The sequence below is a fragment of the Puntigrus tetrazona genome, chromosome 21, assembly GCF_018831695.1.
Source record: "Puntigrus tetrazona isolate hp1 chromosome 21, ASM1883169v1, whole genome shotgun sequence".
Lineage (NCBI taxonomy): Eukaryota > Metazoa > Chordata > Actinopteri > Cypriniformes > Cyprinidae > Puntigrus > Puntigrus tetrazona.
Window position 1 is genome coordinate 6,924,699 of NC_056719.1, and position 13,561 is coordinate 6,938,259.

The window sequence follows — 13,561 nt, forward strand, 5'->3', positions numbered from 1 at the left end:
TGCAACGTATTATTTACTCGTTTACATTTAAGTACATTTCTATAAGGGTTAATCACTTAATGTGAATGTAATATTCCATAAAAAGTGTCTAATGTTCTGACGTTCTTCTCAATTCTATAATCGATAAATTGCAATTATTTGTTGTAAATGTCAAAAACGTCCTTTATTGCCTCATGTCATGAACATGTAAACATGTTTTCTTCACATGTGAGGAGTATACTGCGTGTTCTGAAAATAATAACCAAAATGGTTATAAAAGCATATTACAGTAGTTTTTCACTTTAAAAGTAGACGTGCGCTGCCGTCTGGCGACTTTAGAATCGAGCAGAAAGTCTTTGAAACGGTTCACGTTTATGTTTCACTTAGTTCTAAGCGTTCTAAGCTATATACGTTTTTACTATCCGCTAATCTGAATATATTGTTCATAATGGAAAAATCTTTTAAAACAACTGCAACGATAAGAAATTGCTGTCGGTTTTGCGCAGAATCCGGACGTGACGCGATAGCGGCGGATGTTGCGTCGATCAATTTTCCCGCGTTTTGGGTAGTTGAGGAAATAGTGAGAGAGTTGCGGACGCAAACAAGCGATCTCAGGCTCCGACTTACAACCACTAACCACAACAACAACAACAACAACAGCAGCTCGTGATCGCTCGCTGTGCTGTGAGTTAAAGCGCTCTTCATCGCGACGCCGTCGACATGCCGCCGAAGAAGCGCAGCAGCGGGACCCCGCAGAAGAAAGAGCTCAAGGGGAACACGAAGAGCGGATCTCCGGACAGCGGCGAGAACGCAGTGCTGCTGAGCCCCGAACGGTAAGCTTGCTTCCCGCCACTGCCTGTCGAATAAACGAGATGCAGCACGCTGTAATGAACGAATAGTCCTGACAGTCTTTAGTTAATAACTAGTGGAGGAAGCCAGCGACCAACAGTATGAATCAATGATGGTCTGCCGTCTGAAGGAAGAGGCTAAACTTACGCTTTCATTGTTGTTACTGTAGCAGATATTAAATGACAGTTTCTGAACATATTCACTCTTCTATTTCTATTTTTATTACTTTGGTAATAACATGATAATTAGGACGCACCCAATATTTATCAGTGCTTACTATGGTATTATTACAGTAACCACCGTTAAGCTGTAGGTACTAAAATACTATACTGTAACTGGTTTGTATATCTGTTTATTGGCCTATATTTTTTCCCCCACAATTTCTGTTTTCACTCTAAATCGTAAACTCAAGATACTTCATTCAGCATTGTATTATATACATCCTATTTTATCCCAAATGACATTTACAAAAGTGATTATATATACATATTAAACATCTGCTTTTAATGTTTCAGATAACTTGAAATAAAATATTAGAATATGTTCCATTATCATCCAGTGTAATATATGTTCAGCCAGTGTTTGCTTAAAAATGAAAGGACATACTTATTCTGACCTCTGCCTTAAAGTAAATAGTGTAAATAGTCAAATGATTTTATATACATCTCACATAGCACCCAAACAGCTGACAAATGTTTGCTATGTGTATAAGCGGTGCTGCGTGACCAGCAGCGCCAGTATGGCGTCCACCCCACAATGTGTTTACTCATGTCTGTCAACTGTGTTGTTTTACTAGACACAAGGAGAAGGAGCCTGAGTTTGTGTCTCTCAGTGGGGAGCTCCAGGCCACCAATCCCATCTGTGATCATGCATGGAGAATTTGGGAGAGGGAGATCAGGTCGATGGACAAGGCAAATGTACGCCTTCCTCTTATATCTGCGTTACCGTTTAACTGTGTTAATGTGTGATAACACGCGCTTGTCCTCCATGCTAGATGCCATATTCAAACAGACAGCAGTGGGGAGCTTGCCTGTTCGTAGCAGGCATGGAGCTTGATGGCCTCAGCCTCACCTTCACACAGTACCTGAAAGTAGTTGGACTGAGGTATGTGTGGCAGATTATTAAATATCATGTCCTGGTTTTCTCTTTTGGGGCGATCAGTTTGAGCTGTCGGAGCGCGGTTTTGTCTTTAAGGTGTTAATAATGCACGTGATGCACTTTAACTAAGTTGCTCTCCCTCTGCAGTGTGAAGCAGTTCATCAGTCTTGTGAGGAAGATGGACGTAAACGTGGACACAATAAGCCCTAAAGTGAACACTGCTCTGAAACGACTGGAAAACAAATACGATGTGACACTGGCTCTCTACCAAAGATTTGTGAAGTAAGGGTTTAATTTAATTGGGATTAATTTAGCAGTGTTTCGGCTTTTTTGTCTGATTTGATCGTCAATCAAGATCTACTGACAACCATCAATAAATGAAAAATAAAATAAAAAATAAATAAATAGTAATATTTTAAGCTGTCAGCGACAAACAGCATGAATGAATAAGATGCTGAACGTACCCTTTTTTTATTGTAGTTACTGGAACAGATAAATGTGACACTTTCTAAATGTGTTCATGCTTCTATTTTTGATAGCAAATAGTTTTGATTTATTTACTTTGGTAATAACATAATTAGGACACACCCAATATTTATCAGTGCTTACTACCATGGTATTATTAAAGTAACCGTAAAGCTATAGCTACTACAAAAACTATACTTTAGTTAGTAATGAATCTGTTTGTGGCCTATATTTGGCCACAAATTTTAAAATGGTGATATTTATAAGTAATATTTTATTTAAAAGATACAGTAATATTTTAAAATATTACTATTTTTGAATATTTTTTACATTTTAAAATCACTGTTATTAATATACTTTTCAAATGTAATATTGAATGTCAGCTGATCATTCAGAAGTCATTCTAACACTGATTGAATCTCAAGAAACATCTATTATTATCAGTTGTCTGCCTAAAAATTTTGGTGGAAACCATAATACATTTTTCTATTTTATAGGATTCTTTGATAATTAAGTGCAAAAGAACAAAACATTTGATCTTTTATATCTACTCGCCCCAAACCTTTGAATAATAATAATGTATATTGATTCCAATAATAATTTACTAATTAGTGAGCATATTAACCAGCAAGTTTGTGTTCAAACATTTAAATACAATGGCTTAAAACCCATCAATATCACAAATGAGAAGTAGAACAATAATTATATTTGCGTCCATGATAGCGATATTATTGTTTATTGCACGCATGCATTGCAGTGACAAAACATAGAAAGGCATATATAAAGTGCATGTGTTCAAGCTACCTACCAACTAGAATTAGACCTAGAATTTCTGTCATCATTCTGTTTCTTTATGCTTACACGCCTGACCCCCGCCCCCCCGGGTTAACAGGCTCATTACAGTCAATGACTAAACGCTTATTAATGGGGTGATGTTTGGGCATGCCTCGGGTTGTGCTCGTCCTTCCCTCAGCAAGTCACTTCATTTAGATAATGCTTGCACTGCATGTCATTTAAAGAATGCGCGACTCATCTCACGTCACTGCTTGTGTGATGAAACCTGTTGTGTATTAAATCTGTGTTAAAACAGTTTTTTTTATTTTGCTTACGCTTCTTTATTGCATGATCCGCATCATGTCTTGATGATTCACTTCTTAGTCCAATTGAAGGGTTAAAACCCTGAAACGTTTTTCACCTTTGCTTGAAAACCTTGAAACGCTTCTTCCATTTGTAAGCCTGAAGGTGGCAGCAGTTGTCTCGGTATGAGAGAGATACGCTTTGTGGGTTATTTAGTATTGGCCCCAGTTCAGTTTGTTGTTGCTTTTGGTGCGTGATTACAGTGATGGACGGTAACTAGTAAGTAGTTTTACTTTGGTACTGTACATTTTTCAAGTATCTGTACTTTACCGGAGTAGTTTTATTTTTAGTAACTTTTACTTCATTTCCAAAACATAGGATGGTACTTTTTACTTCACTGCATTTCATAAAACATATTATTCTTACTCCTTATGTATCATGTGCTTCGAGACGGAGAAGCGGTGTCTAAAATAAAATAACTCATGCATGTTCATATTCCCCCGCTGCTGTAACATTGCTGAAAATAATTAAGTGTACATATTGTTAACTGATGCTAGATAATTGTTAACCGTCTAGATAACAAGCTTGCTTTTTTTTTTTTTTTAAATGTCCAAATGGATAGATTACATCTAAGGGGATGTGATGTTAAGAACATAGTAACTACAGTAATTATCAAAGTAGGAAGTGATGCCCTCTGGGGGGCATTTTGTTGTTACACCACAGACAAGGTTTGAGAAGAAAAAAAAATATTTTGAAAATATTGTACTTCTTTTCGTTCTTTCTAACTTGCTCTCATGTCTTATATAGCGGTGATGTTCTACAAAACAATACGCTTCTTAACAATTTTTTTGTTACTGGTGAAAATTAGATGTTAAATTAGAAATGAACAAATCTGCTGTGTGGTGATAATGTACAATATGTCCTAATGATGCACCAAAATTTAAATTGACAATATAGATATATTGAGGGTTTATTTTGTTAATGAATAATGAGCCTTCAGTTTAATTTCTTCCATGTCAAAGAAGATCTTATGGAATATTAAATGTTTGGCTATGATTTTTCCATGTCTGATCTTTGGATAAACGTTTTTATGATTTTGTCTGCTTTTTTTTTTCTTTAATAACAGTTAAATAATATTTTAGTTAATAGCTAAAAAAAAATAATAAAAAATATTAAGTATTATGGTTATTTATAGCTATTAATAATGATGGCTTTTATTAGTGCTGTTATGTTTTATTCATAATAATCATCATTTCATTATTTTTTGCTTGCTGGCGTCCTTCTCGTGCATGTATAAATCCTTTTCCAAATGTTCTTCAGCCGTGCTGAGACTAACTTAAAATCTATTTTTAATTTCTCTCCAGGACTTGTGAAAAGATTTCTGCAGAGCCTGACAAAGCAAAGTGAGTAGAAATCCTGTTTTATTCTGTTATTTGACCACCTTTAGTTACCAAAAGAAGATTCTGTAGTAGTTCTGTGAAACACCAGTGATCTTACTGTCCCATGTTTGTTTTCTTTAAGGAGGACAGAGCTTTGGGAAAGCAGTTGGACCATGTTCCTTTTGGCCAAGGGTGAGTCATTAAGGAAAACTGGAAATGTTTGTCACATTCCATTGTTTGTCCATGTAAATAATAAGCTCTGTTTACAGTTTCTCCTTTTGTAAGTGGAGTATTCTAGATTGTACGTGCCATGGATAGAGTATCCTCATGGCCACATTGTCACTTCTTGTTTTTGTTCAACTATCCTGAACAGGAACATTTCTGCAGATGGAGGATGACCTTGTGATAGCCTTCCAATTGCTTCTGTGTGTTCTGGAGTTCTTCACCAAGCGTTTCACTCCGTCTCTGCTTCAGTCACCATACAGTAAGTGTTCCACACATTCCTCTGCTTGGACACGTTTTAAATGCCATTGAGTTAAGAAGTAAAATTTCATACAAAAATTATTGTTAAATTACATTTTAGTACATTAACAGAGTATTTGCAGTGTCCTTTTGGGGGAGTGAAATTTATGTGATTTGCTTTTGTGACACCACCCTAAAAACAACCTTTTTCACTTTTGAAAGACTAGTGATTAACTGCATAGCTTAAGGGCATAGTGATAGTATCTCAAGAATGAGCCTTTTCCGGCTTGCAACAACCCTGTAATTTCAGATTTTGAGGTTAACCACCCTTATATTTGGTAATGTTATTATTCTTCTATTTTCAGAGTCAGCAGTTAGTTCATCCACCTTGAGTCCTCCAACTAGGACATCCCGACGCAATCAGGGCAAAGTCAAAACCCGTCCTCCGGAGATGGACGTACAGTTGCTGGAAACACTGTGCAAGGAGAGCGACTGCAGTGTGGATGAGGTCTGCACTCATTTAGACACAATCAGGCACCGTTGCAAGCTTTTTAAACACAGCTAGTGTCCATAAAATAGGTCTTATTTGCATAATCTCATCTGCATGTCCATAACAGTGTCTGAAAAGTAGCTCTTCACTTGCAGGAACTTGCATGAGCGTTTTTTTTTCTAACAAGTGTTCGTGTAATTGTGTTTTCCAGGTGAAAAATGTGTACCAGACCACTTTTTGTGCATTCCTGGACTCTGTGGGCCTGTCAGGTCTCCAAGGGCTTCCTCCTGTGAGTAATACGCAAATAAAAAAAACGCTTCTGCTTTTGAGAGCTAAAGGATTTTTAGATAGCTAATCAAATCCCTGTGGGGTACTTCCCACTTTGGACTATGAATTCGAACTTGCCTGTATTTTATAACTTGTTACACGTTGGACTATGTACACAGTTTTATGGACTTTTTGTTTGCATGGTGAATGTTATTGCAGGTTCAGCTTTGATTATTAACAATAAAGTAACAGCTATGAGAAAGACATAAAGTACAATTTCCTTCCAAAGTCTGAATTAAAGTGATGCTTGTGGCCATCTGTTTTGCTTTTATTATAGCTGGAAACCCTTTCTAAGCAATATGAAGAGCTGTACTACAAAAACAAGGACTTCGATGCTAGGTTGTTCTTGGTTAATGATGAGACGCTTTCTTCCAGCAAAACAGAAGTGTGAGTGGGATCAAATGAAAATATTATTGTCACACATTGTTGCGGATCGATAGGTAATTGGAATAATTGTAAATCTTCTTCAGGTCAAAGGTGGAAATGACTCCAAGAAAGAATCTGTCTGGAGATGATGTTGCGATTCCAGTTCCACAGACCCCAATCAGGTGCGACTTTTAATAAAACATCAGTAAAAAGCATATCAATGAAAAGCGCTAAATCAAAATATCGGGAGTGATTTCCTAAATCATTGAAAGCTTTTTTTGAAGAAAAGCCACTTGGGAGTTTGCTCACTAGTCAGGTTCACTTGTAGGAATGGCATTATGTACACCCAGCAGTTTTGTAATGCTCTAAGCTTATGCCACATGATGGGATTCCCTCTGAGATCTGGTTTTGGTGTTTTCACGTGACACTCAAAGCCCAAATCCTGGGTTTTGCTTATAACTAGCAACACACCGTACTTTAATGGATATTCAGCTAGAGAGCTTTTATAAATGCATATCAGCAATTGGTTTCTTGAAGGATGTATAAGAGCAACAATAAATCTTTGTTTGTTAAAGTTTATTTTCCAATGGCAAAGGTCTCATTGAAAACATTTTATCGTAATAGAAACCTTTTTTAAACTGAAAGCACTTTTCTCCTTTTGTTTTTCCAGGGCTGCAATGAACTCTATACAACAGCTCAGGGTTGATCTTACCTCAGCCAGTGACCAGCCCTCAAGCAATCTCCTAGTCTATTACAGGGTATTTCCTTTAAAAAATATTATGTTTTCCAAATGGAAAAGCCAGATCGATATTATACAGAAACGTATAATATATTTTATACGAGCGTCATATAATATGTTTTTTGGAATGTGTTTGTCAGAACTGCACTGTTGACCCATCTGAAGAGATCAGAAATAGGGTTGAAGAGCTGGGTCAGGTCTTCATCAAGAGGTTTGCACAGGCTGTGGGCCAGCACTGTGAGGGGTTGGGCAGAAAGGTAATGCCAAACATTTTTCTTTTTTAAAATTATATAAATGTTTGTGAATCCATAAATGACACGCTAGATAACAGTAACTGGTTTGTAAGATTTTTAATTAATCTAACAAAAGATTTCAAATAAGACTAATGACATACTGAGCAGTACAGTATGTTACGATGCTAAGTCCGTTTCCATTGTGAATGGTACCAAAAGAGCGAACCATACCGTACCAATTTTTTGGTACCCTTCCGTAAGGGTACCTAGCACAGCAAAGGGTACCAAAAGGGTGAAGCTAAACTCACTGCAGAACCTGATTAGTTGACTAGAATAGTTACTTTTGCGTGATACAACAGGATCCCCTTCACTTGTTCCGCTCTGCTGTCTGTGAGATTATTAACATTGGCTTATTTATATCAGAGTGCGTGAAAACGAAACAAAAATATAAAAATGTATTTTATAATTTAATATTTTTGCACAGACAATAGCCGTTTCTCAATATGTGTTCTTGTGGACTGGTAAAAACTCACTTAAAAAACGCTCATTTTACTCTTATTGTGGAGTTTTAAGAGTTTTTCAGGTGAGAATGTAGTTTAAAACTCAAATCTGTGATAAAATGATAAAATAAATGTCAACTTGGGAATTTTTTAAAAACTTTATCTTGTTAATGTTTTATATTTATAAAAAAAAAAAACAAACTACTTTTGAATGGTAATGTAGCTTTTGTACAACAATGGGCAAACTTTTTTTTGTGTGTATTTTCAGCGGTTTAATCTTGGTGCCCAGCTCTACTATAAAGTCATGGAGTCCATGCTTAAATCGGTAAGCCTTAATAAAACTTTCAATCATATTATTAGTCATCCTTTTTTCTGGTGGTCACATTTGTGCTGTTTTTAGGAGGAGAAGAGATTATCTGTCCAAAACTTCAGGTAAGAACAATATGAACATCATTAATCATCATTTATCAGATCATTACGGCCATAAATAATCTTATGAAATATACACTGACAATTAATCATGTTACCTTTTACAGTAAACTTCTCAACAATGCAGCATTCCATACCTCATTGCTTGCTTGTGCCCTGGAAGTTGTTATGGCAACCTATGTCGGTAAGTCCTTGCCATTTACACTTTTACAACAACTCATAGTGTCGTCCAATGCCTTTTGTAGCTGCAGTTTATAGATTACATTTAAGAACAGTCTTGTATACATTAGCCACAAATGTTTTCCTTTTCTAGGGAACTCCTTAAAGAGTGGCCGCAGCACAGGGGCCAGCGACTCTGTGGAAACGGATCTGTGCTTCCCCTGGATCTTGGACGTCTTCCAGCTGCCTGCTTTCGACTTCTACAAGGTGATAGAGAGCTTCATTAAAGCCGAGCCCACCCTGAAACATGACATGATGAAACACCTGGAGCAGTGCGAACATGTCATCATGGAGAGTCTGGCTTGGAAAGCGGTGAGTAACTGTACACTGATGTTTACTTGGATTGTTCCCTTCATTCAGTCAGTAAAGCATCTGTTTAACAAGCCTTCGGTTTAGTTTAGTTACACTACAACATGGCAGAGTGACCCTTTAAAATGTGACATATATAAAAACAACCCTTTTTTGGTAAGCCTTTCTGTTGGTGGAAAAAACAAGACGCTCAAATTCAGCTCTTCCTTTTTGCATAGATAGGGAATCTTATTATAATCTTATATATTACTCTGCAAGTTTCCACCCATGGCATCGGTTTTCACATGTGTTAACGGTGTACCAGTTCTAAAGCCATGGAAAAAGTATTAGCAGGGCATGCTGATGAGCACAGTACATTACGTTTCCGGTAATGACAGCTGTTTGTGTAGCTTCTCACTGGACAAAGGCTCTGTGTATTAAGTGCTGCTCATTCTGAAGTGAAAATACCACATTTAATAACATGTTTTTACTCCAAACTCACTTCATAACATCAGTGGAGTGTTTGAAATATTTCACTCAATATTTCATAGTATTCTAAGCAGTGATAAAGGCTATGTCGATTAACATTTCATTTTAGATATAATTTTCATCATTGTAAAGTATAATTAATAATTGTCTATAATAATAATAATAATAATAATAATAATTGAAAATTACTGTTTATCCAGAAACTCTAATAGGCATTTCCTGGTTTTCTTCTTTGGGACAAATTTGGACTTTCCTTGAGAGAGCCCTCTAGCCTTTGGAAGGAGATTTATTGCTAACCACAGAACCCTGCTGCACTAAAGGATGCACAACAATTGCATCTTTTGTCTAATTGCAATTTATCGCATTTTCAGTTTCATTTCAAATTAATCGTGCAGCCCTAATTCCGTAATTCAGATGTATGCCATTAGAAAATTGTATATCGTAAGTTTAAACTTATATTGTTTTAACGCATAATTTCAGCAGAAAACAGATGGTTTTTAGTGCAATATCTGAGGTACAAGTTATAAAGGCATAATCCTATTCTGGAGAAAGAGGGTGGGGAACAGAAGCTCATTTGCATTTAAAGAGACATGCACCGAAAACAGCATGTTTCTGCTTACACTTCAAATCGGCATTTTAGTGTGATACAATAAATTATTTTAAGCTGAAACTTTGTAGGTACATTCTGAGGACACCTGAGACTTAATGCACTTTGTAAAAAGTGGTACAACGGATCTCCTTTAAATGATGTTTAAAGCTGTTCATGCTCTATTACATTAATTTCTAGTTAAAATCTGAGCAAACACTAGCACTACTTAACTAGCACTTCCTCTGCTGCCTGTCTGCTCTTTGTGAACCAAACTACTGGAAAAGTAGTAGATAAGGGGGTTCAGGCAACAATTAGTGCTGGCCAGCGAGAGCACTACGGGATGAAGAACTTTTGTGACTTGAGCCAGGCCGCAGCTTTGCACAAGGCCCACCTGTGTAAGAGTGTAACCTAGCAAATTGAGGTGATATGGGGTAAAGCAGAGAAAAAAGACCACCAGGACCCAGTAGATGACAGTGAGTGTGCGTCGGTGCCGGATCTTCCTGCGGTGCGGCAGCCTTCGGAGCACACGGAGTATGCTGCAGTAGCTAAAAAGGAGGAGCAACGCGGGCAACAGGTAAGCTACTTGCACCAAGCCTAGGGCAGCTAGGATTATACTACGATGGCGTTTGGAAGACGGATCCAAGAGGCATGACTTGTGCCATCGAGATGCCGCCGAATATAGCAAGGGGAGAGTTAAGCTGAGCGCCAGAACCAAGCACCAGATCCCAATGCTGAGCATGCGGGCGGTGCGAACCTTTCGCAGATGCTGATGTAGAGGATGAACCACGGCAAAGTAGCGGTCTGCTCCAATACAAACCAGGAAGAAGATACCTCCATATAGGCTGATGTACTTCAACGTGAAGGTCAGCTGACAGAAAGCACCTCCTGGAAACCAGTCGTTGGTGATGTTAGAGTTGGTGGCGTCTTTGTTATGGTAGTAATAGATGCGCAGGGGAAGGGAGATCACAAAGAAGATATCCGCAGCTGCCAGGTTGGCCATGTAGATGGCTGTGCTGGTGAACGTCCGAGGCATTTGGCAAAAACCTCGCAGTGCTGTGGCATTGCTGACTACACCGAATATGAAGATCACGCTGTAGGAGATCTTGTAGTAGGTGAAGCGGTAGCTGGTGTCCACCGTGCAGTTGGCTTGAATGGATATGTGCGTTGTGTTATGGAGATCCATGATCACTTTTAGCTTGGCTGGGCTTGGTTTGCATCAGTCAAAACCTGCTTCTTGCTGTCCAGAACTAATTGAGGAACCTGTCTTTGGCAAGAGGGAAAATAGCTGTATTGTTATACCGATACTAACATTTTGAATTAGAATATAATAGGAGGTTTCAGGCAGTATGTTGTTGGACATTTTTTTAAAAATTGGGGTACAATCCAGAAGCCACCTCAAAGCATAAAAGGAAATTTACAAAGTTACAACTTCCTCTTCATATAAAAGAAAACTACATGGTCATAATCAGCCAGGGCAGCTGTGTCTATATAACCTGGGTTTATAAAATGTAAATGTAAAGTGAATGAATTATGACAGAGGAGGTCTTTATTTAGACCTTGCCAGTAAAAAAAATGTAGAATTTAATGAAGGCTAAACTGCCTGTTATTTGCGCATTTATTTCTTTTATATATGTTAATTTGATTGAATAAAAAAAATGTCTGCTGTATTAAATAATACTTAAATATTTAGCTTAACCTTAGTACAAAAACATGACAAAATGGTTTTGATCATTTTGGAATCTATACCTAAGATTATATAATTTGAGTCAGCTCAAATATACTGCTTATGTCACATCCCTAATTTATAGTATTGCTTTTTATTTTATTTTTATTCCTAAGATTCTATAATTTGAGTCTGCTCAAGTACACTACTTATGCCATATGCTGTGTATTAATATAATTTCTTTGGGTTAGAAAATGTGTTTTTATTATTACATAGAACCATTGAATGTATATAGAATAAATAAACTTTAACAAACTCATAGAGCAGCTATTTCTTAATAAGAAAATTGTAGATAGCATAGATAAAGTGTAATAAACTCACCATTTTGCTTTATCCCATCCATCTTTGGCTAAATAATCACTGCAATCTCTTGGTTAGTTGACTTGTTCTGTTCACTCTCTCAAGCTTCAGTGAAGGTGCCTTTAACAGATATTAAGTCTTTATATATGTAGAGTCACACTAAATCAATAAACGTGTGTATGTGTGTGCGTGCATCTGCCATATAACTGTTCAAATCTGGATGGGGCTGTGGATTTATTATTAATATAGTAGTTTAGCTCTGGAAACATGCAATATACTTAAAATAGCAAAACCCAAAAAAATTATGTAAATGGATCGTATTTCAGTTTCAATTTTAAAAGGTTCTTTGTTTACAGACTGAAGAAAAAATGAAAAAGGTCATTTAAATTTTACTTCTGTTACTTAATATTTGTTTTTGGATCAAACTGAATGCACAGTTTCATAATGCATGATTTACAAAGCACCTAAAAGTACTTCTTCAGTTGATCAAACAATGCCACTGAATTTTACTTGACTTTGATCTTGTATAACCTTTTTTGGTTGTCTGTAATCTCTTGCTCATTTCCCACAAAGATATTATCTTACTAGCTTATGCATATGAGGTTTTGCTAAAATATATACATAACTGAAAATTATTTTTTTTAAATGTATTAAAGCCATAGAACCAATTTAGTAATGTTTTTGCTCCGTATGCCATAATTTTACAGCAAAATGAATTTGTGACATTACGTGTGGGGTTTTTTGGAGGAGGTGGTTGCTTTATTTTTTGTAAAGGGGGGGTTTCTCTGCACTTTTTTTTTTTTAATACCCCTTTCATAACTTGCTTTCACTTGTCTGTCTCGGTCCAAGGATGTGTTGTGCTGTCTCGCTGAATTTTTCCAGGACTTGTATGTTTTGACCTATTTAAGTGTTAAGCACTACACAGGAAATATTACTTTGCTATGCATATGCAAAAACTCATCTCATTCATCTGATTCAGTGAACAATTTCCTAACAATTTTCTCAGAAACAAATCTTGACAAATCATCACACACATTCGCAGGTAGAATCAGATTAAAATGCTGTTTTATCTTCTTATGTTTACTTAAGTTTAAGACCTGTTGTTGTTGGAGTATCCTGACATATTGTCTATATTCACACATGCATTTAATGCCATTTAGGGTTGCTCTGGAAATTAATTCACGAAGTCTTGCTGCTAGTGGCACGTAACAAAGATACTATTGGTATCTATACGGTGAATCTGTCAGATACCTATTTTTAAACCAAAACATTTAGGCAGCGTAGCCATAGTTTCCTAAGTCTGACATTTTGTGAATCATTTATTTTTGTAACTTTGTCCTATTTTTATTTTTGCAAGAAATAAACACATGACATTTACTTGAAGTTTTTCATTTTATTAGCATTTACGTCCAAAAAAGAACAACAGGTTTCAGCTCTCAAACTTTGAGCTGGAAATGTCTTGGCCAGTGTTGCTCTGCCTCGTTCCATTCAGACTCCTATGTGTGTGGTAGCAAGATCACGTGCAAAGCCTTCTGCCTATCGCACACTGTTTAAAATGCC

The 13,561-nt window shown here is 36.8% G+C and overlaps 1 pseudogene; it reads left to right on the top strand.

Moving 5' to 3' along the window:
• Nucleotides 1–82: 82 nt before the first annotated feature.
• The window catches only part of LOC122326098, a 28,245-nt pseudogene continuing 14,766 nt past the window's right edge, over nucleotides 83–13,561 (top strand).